This window comes from Dendropsophus ebraccatus, unplaced genomic scaffold (assembly GCF_027789765.1).
Source record: "Dendropsophus ebraccatus isolate aDenEbr1 unplaced genomic scaffold, aDenEbr1.pat pat_scaffold_1818_ctg1, whole genome shotgun sequence".
Taxonomy (NCBI): Eukaryota; Metazoa; Chordata; class Amphibia; order Anura; family Hylidae; genus Dendropsophus; species Dendropsophus ebraccatus.
The window spans coordinates 23,864-29,863 of NW_027209250.1; the positions used below are offsets into that span (position 1 = coordinate 23,864).

At 47.3% G+C, this 6,000-nt stretch overlaps 8 non-coding genes across 8 annotated transcripts; all 8 read left to right on the forward strand.

Moving 5' to 3' along the window:
• Window positions 1-502: 502 nt before the first annotated feature.
• TRNAA-UGC (transfer RNA alanine (anticodon UGC)) lies at window positions 503-574 on the forward strand. The gene has a single exon. It is a non-coding gene; the product is annotated as a tRNA-Ala (tRNA).
• A 130-nt stretch (window positions 575-704) lies between these two features.
• TRNAA-CGC (transfer RNA alanine (anticodon CGC)) lies at window positions 705-776 on the forward strand. Its single transcript has one exon. It is a non-coding gene; the product is annotated as a tRNA-Ala (tRNA).
• Window positions 777-1,333: 557 nt separating this feature from the next.
• Window positions 1,334-1,405, forward strand: TRNAA-UGC (transfer RNA alanine (anticodon UGC)). Its single transcript has one exon. It is a non-coding gene; the product is annotated as a tRNA-Ala (tRNA).
• Window positions 1,406-1,535: 130 nt separating this feature from the next.
• Window positions 1,536-1,608, forward strand: TRNAA-CGC (transfer RNA alanine (anticodon CGC)). The gene has a single exon. It is a non-coding gene; the product is annotated as a tRNA-Ala (tRNA).
• Window positions 1,609-2,361: 753 nt separating this feature from the next.
• TRNAA-CGC (transfer RNA alanine (anticodon CGC)) lies at window positions 2,362-2,433 on the forward strand. Its single transcript has one exon. It is a non-coding gene; the product is annotated as a tRNA-Ala (tRNA).
• A 750-nt stretch (window positions 2,434-3,183) lies between these two features.
• On the forward strand, window positions 3,184-3,255 carry TRNAA-CGC (transfer RNA alanine (anticodon CGC)). The gene has a single exon. It is a non-coding gene; the product is annotated as a tRNA-Ala (tRNA).
• A 756-nt stretch (window positions 3,256-4,011) lies between these two features.
• On the forward strand, window positions 4,012-4,083 carry TRNAA-CGC (transfer RNA alanine (anticodon CGC)). The gene has a single exon. It is a non-coding gene; the product is annotated as a tRNA-Ala (tRNA).
• Window positions 4,084-5,873: 1,790 nt separating this feature from the next.
• On the forward strand, window positions 5,874-5,946 carry TRNAA-UGC (transfer RNA alanine (anticodon UGC)). Its single transcript has one exon. It is a non-coding gene; the product is annotated as a tRNA-Ala (tRNA).
• The last annotated feature ends 54 nt before the right edge of the window (window positions 5,947-6,000 follow it).

The following is a 6,000-nucleotide window of genomic DNA, read 5'->3' on the forward strand; positions in this document are numbered from 1 at the left end:
CTTTGAAGCTGGCTTACGTGACCTCCTTGCACAGACCCTTATGCCAGTTTGCTGATTAGTACAATATACACCCAAAAAGTCCAAACGTAAGGAGCATTTAAGAAGCGTCACTACCTTAAGTAGCTTTCTTTGCCATTACCCGGGGTAGAGAAGGCTTTGGTGCCAAGTAATGCGCCAAACTTCACAGCTACAGTTAAGCCACACCATATTTGCTGACTTGCTTTATTTTACCCGGGAAACCATATCTTTACACCAGGGCCGATTTTGGACACTGGGTTGTCATTAAACTGAGTTGCAGTGCAGCACTTGAAACGTGTGACAGGACGGAAAAGGCTAAGTAGACTACCTTTTTAGGCAGAAATGGGTGGACCAGTATTTTTAAAAACAGAAGGAAAAGAAGTGACATTTTTTTGGAAAGGCTGTTTGGCAACAAGGTAGATGCCGAATTAGCCTGTAAACTGCTATCGGCCGATCGGAACCTAATTTGAAGAAGCTTGCGAAGGGGGATGTAGCTCAGTGGTAGAGCGCACGCTTTGCATGTGTGAGGCCCCGGGTTCAATCCCCGGCATCTCCACTTTGTCTTTTATGCACATGGAATTACTGCAAAGCTGTGTCTCTCAATCTCTTCCCGCGTAGCTCTTTCCGCGATAGTTAAATAAAGTCTGTCCGTTCCAGCAGGGAATTGGGAGAAAGCACACCACGTAGGGGATGTAGCTCAGTGGTAGAGCGCACGCTTCGCATGTGTGAGGTCCTGGGTTCAATCCCCAGCATCTCCATGGTTTTTTGTTCATACGGATCCTACCAACTGGACGAAACTCAAGTCACGTGGCACACTTTGAAGCTGGCTTACGTGACCTCCTTGCACAGACCCTTATGCCAGTTTGCTGATTAGTACAATATACAACCAAAAAGTCCAAACGTAAGGGAGCATTTAAGAAGCGTCACTACCTTAAGTAGCTTTCTTTGCCATTACCCGGGGTAGAGAAGGCTTTGGTGCCAAGTAATGCGCCAAACTTCACAGCTACAGTTAAGCCACACCATATTTGCTGACTTGCTTTATTTTACCCGGCAAACCATATCTTTACACCAGGGGCCGATTTTGGACACTGGGTTGTCATTAAACTGAGTTGCAGTGCAGCACTTGAAACGTGTGACAGGACGGAAAAGGCTAAGTAGACTACCTTTTTAGGCAGAAATGGGTGGACCAGTATTTTTAAACAGAAGGAAAGAAGTGACATTTTTTTGGAAAGGCTGTTTGGCAACAAGGTAGATGCCGAATTAGCCTGTAAACTGCTATCGGCCGATCGAACCTAATTTGAAGAAGCTTGCGAAGGGGGATGTAGCTCAGTGGTAGAGCGCACGCTTTGCATGTGTGAGGCCCCGGGTTCAATCCCCGGCATCTCCACTTTGTCTTTTTATGCACATGGAATTACTGCAAAGCTGTGTCTCTCAATCTCTTCCCGCGTAGCTCTTTCCCCGCGATAGTTTAAAGTCTGTCCGTTCCAGCAGGAAATTGGGAGAAAGCACACCACGTAGGGGATGTAGCTCAGTGGTAGAGCGCACGCTTCGCATGTGTGTGGGTCCTGGGTTCAATCCCCAGCATCTCCATGGTTTTTGTTCATACGGATCCTACCAACTGGACGAAACTCAAGTCACGTGGCACACTTTGAAGCTGGCTTACGTGACCTCCTTGCACAGACCCTTATGCCAGTTTGCTGATTAGTACAATATACACCCAAAAAGTCCAAACGTAAGGGAGCATTTAAGAAGCGTCACTACCTTAAGTAGCTTTCTTTGCCATTACCCGGGGTAGAGAAGGCTTTGGTGCCAAGTAATGCGCCAAACTTCACAGCTACAGTTAAGCCACACCATATTTGCTGACTTGCTTTATTTTACCCGGAAACCATATCTTTACACCAGGGGCCGATTTTGGACACTGGGTTGTCATTAAACTGAGTTGCAGTGCAGCACTTGAAACGTGTGACAGGACGGAAAAGGCTAAGTAGACTACCTTTTTAGGCAGAAATGGGTGGACCAGTATTTTTAAACAGAAGGAAAAGAAGTGACATTTTTTGGAAGGCTGTTTGGCAACAAGGTAGATGCCGAATTAGCCTGTAAACTGCTATCGGCCGATCGGAACCTAATTTGAAGAAGCTTGCGAAGGGGGATGTAGCTCAGTGGTAAGCGCACGCTTTGCATGTGTGAGGCCCCGGTTCAATCCCCGGCATCTCCACTTTGTCTTTTATGCACATGGAATTACTGCAAAGCTGTGTCTCTCAATCTCTTCCCGCGTAGCTCTTTCCGCAATAGTTAAATAGTCTGTCCGTTCCAGCAGGGAATTGGGAGAAAACACACCACGTAGGGGATGTAGCTCAGTGGTAGAGCGCACGCTTCGCATGTGTGAGGTCCTGGGTTCAATCCCCAGCATCTCCATGGTTTTTGTTCATACGGATCCTACCAACTGGACGAAACTCAAGTCACGTGGCACACTTTGAAGCTGGCTTACGTGACCTCCTTGCACAGACCCTTATGCCAGTTTGCTGATTAGTACAATATACACCCAAAAAGTCCAAACGTAAGGGAGCATTTAAGAAGCGTCACTACCTTAAGTAGCTTTCTTTGCCATTACCCGGGGTAGAGAAGGCTTTGGTGCCAAGTAATGCGCCAAACTTCACAGCTACAGTTAAGCCACACCATATTTGCTGACTTGCTTTATTTTACCCGGGAAACCATATCTTTACACCAGGGGCCGATTTTGGGACACTGGGTTGTCATTAAACTGAGTTGCAGTGCAGCACTTGAAACGTGTGACAGGACGGAAAAGGCTAAGTAGACTACCTTTTTAGGCAGAAATGGGTGGACCAGTATTTTTAAACAGAAGAAAAGAAGTGACATTTTTTTGGAAAGGCTGTTTGGCAACAAGGTAGATGCCCCTGTAAACTGCTATCGGCCGATCGGAACCTACTTTGAAGAAGCTTGCGAAGGGGATGTAGCTCAGTGGTAGAGCGCAGCTTTGCATGTGTGAGGCCCCGGTTACAATCCCCGGCATCTCCACTTTGTCTTTTATGCACATGGAATTACTGCAAAGCTGTGTCTCTCAATCTCTTCCCGCGTAGCTCTTTCCGCGATAGTTAAATAAGTCTGTCCGTTCCAGCAGGGAATTGGGAGAAAGCACACCACGTAGGGGATGTAGCTCAGTGGTAGAGCGCACGCTTCGCATGTGTGAGGTCCTGGGTTCAATCCCCAGCATCTCCATGGTTTTTGTTCATACGGATCCTACCAACTGGACGAAACTCAAGTCACGTGGCACACTTTGAAGCTGGCTTACGTGACCTCCTTGCACAGACCCTTATGCCAGTTTGCTGATTAGTACAATTTACACCAAAAAGTCCAAACGTAAGGGAGCATTTAAGAAGCGTCACTACCTTAAGTAGCTTTCTTTGCCATTACCCGGGGTAGAGAAGGCTTTGGTGCCAAGTAATGCGCCAAACTTCACAGCTACAGTTAAGCCACACCATATTTGCTGACTTGCTTTATTTTACCCGGGAAACCATATCTTTACACCAGGCCGATTTTGGACACTGGGTTGTCATTAAACTGAGTTGCAGTGCAGCACTTGAAACGTGTGACAGGACGGAAAAGGCTAAGTAGACTACCTTTTTAGGCAGAAATGGGTGGACCAGTATTTTTAAACAGAAGGAAAGAAGTGACATTTTTTTGGAAAGGCTGTTTGGCAACAAGGTAGATGCCGAATTAGCCTGTAAACTGCTATCGGCCGATCGGAACCTTCTTTGGAGAAGCTTGCGAAGGGGGATGTAGCTCAGTGGTAGAGCGCACGCTTTGCATGTGTGAGGCCCCGGTTCAATCCCCGGCATCTCCACTTTGTCTTTTATGCACATGGAATTACTGCAAAGCTGTGTCTCTCAATCTCTTCCCGCGTAGCTCTTTCCGCGATAGTTAAATAAAGTCTGTCCGTTCCAGCAGGGAATTGGGAGAAAAGCACACCACGTAGGGGATGTAGCTCAGTGGTAGAGCGCACGCTTCGCATGTGTGAGGTCCTGGGTTCAATCCCCAGCATCTCCATGGTTTTTTGTTCATACGGATCCTACCAACTGGACGAAACTCAAGTCACGTGGCACACTTTGAAGCTGGCTTACGTGACCTCCTTGCACAGACCCTTATGCCTTTTGCTGATTAGTACAATATACACCCAAAAAGTCCAAACGTAAGGGAGCATTTAAGAAGCGTCACTACCTTAAGTAGCTTTCTTTGCCATTACCCGGGTAGAGAAGGCTTTGGTGCCAAGTAATGCGCCAAACTTCACAGCTACAGTTAAGCCACACCATATTTGCTGACTTGCTTTATTTTACCCGGGAAACCATATCTTTACACCAGGGGCCGATTTTGGACACTGGTTGTCATTAAACTGAGTTGCAGTGCAGCACTTGAAACGTGTGACAGGACGGAAAGGCTAAGTAGACTACCTTTTTAGGCAGAAATGGGTGGACCAGTATTTTTAACAGAAGGAAAAGAAGTGACATTTTTTTGGGAAAGGCTGTTTGGCAACAAGGTATATGCCGAATTAGCCTGTAAACTGCTATCGGCCGATCGGAACCTTCTTTGGAGAAGCTTGCGAAGGGGGATGTAGCTCAGTGGTAAGCGCACGCTTTGCATGTGTGAGGCCCCGGGTTCAATCCCCGGCATCTCCACTTTGTCTTTTATGCACATGGAATTACTGCAAAGCTGTGTCTCTCAATCTCTTCCCGCGTAGCTCTTTCCGCGATAGTTTAAATAAAGTCTGTCCGTTCCAGCAGGGAATGGGGAAAGCACACCCGTAGGGGATGTAGCTCAGTGGTAAGAGCGCACGCTGAGGGTCTTCGCATGTGTGAGGTCCCGGGTTCAATCCCCAGCATCTCCACTTTGTCTTTTATGCTAGGAATTACTGCAAAGCTGTGTCCTCTCAATCTCTTCCCGCTGGCTCTTTTTCCGCGATTAGTTTTTAAACAAGTCTGTCCGTTCCAGCAGGGAAATGGAGAAAGCACACCCACGTATGGGTATGTAGCTTCAGTGGTAAGAGCGCACGCTTTGCATGTGTGAGGCCCGGGTTCAATCCCCGGCATCTCCACTTTGTCTTTTATGCACATGGAATTACTGCAAAGCTGTGTCTCTCAATCTCTCCCGCGTAGCTCTTCCGCGATAGTTAAATAAGTCTGTCCGTTCCAGCAGGGAATTGGGAGAAAGCACACCACGTAGGGGATGTAGCTCAGTGGTAGAGCGCACGCCTGCATGTGTGAGGTCCTGGGTTCAATCCCCGCATCTCCATGGTTTTTGTTCATACGGATCCTACAACTGGACGAAACTCAAGTCACGTGGCACACTTTGAAGCTGGCTTACGTGACCTCCTTGCACAGACCCTTATGCCAGTTTGCTGATTAGTACATATACACCCAAAAAGTCCAAACGTAAGGAGCATTTAAGAAGCGTCACTACCTTAAGTAGCTTTCTTTGCCATTACCCGGGTAGAGAAGGCTTTGGTGCCAAGTATGCGCCAAACTTCACAGCTACAGTTAAGCCACACCATATTTGCTGACTTGCTTTATTTTACCCGGGAAACCATATCTTTACACCAGGGGCCGATTTTGGACACTGTGGTTGTCATTAACTGAGTTGCAGTGCAGCACTTGAAACGTGTGACAGGACGGAAAAGGCTAAGTAACTACCTTTTTAGGCAGAAAGGGGTGGACCAGTATTTTTAACAGAAGGAAAAGAAGTGACATTTTTTTTGGAAAGGCTGTTTGGCAACAAGGTAGATGCCGAATTAGCCTGTAAACTGCTATCGGCCGATCGGAACCTAATTGAAGAAGCTTGCGAAGGGGGATGTAGCTCAGTGGTAGAGCGCAACGCTTTGCATGTGTGAGGCCCCGGGTTCAATCCCCGGCATCTCCACTTTGTCTTGTTATGCACATGGAATTACTGCAAAGCTGTGTCTCTCAATCTCTT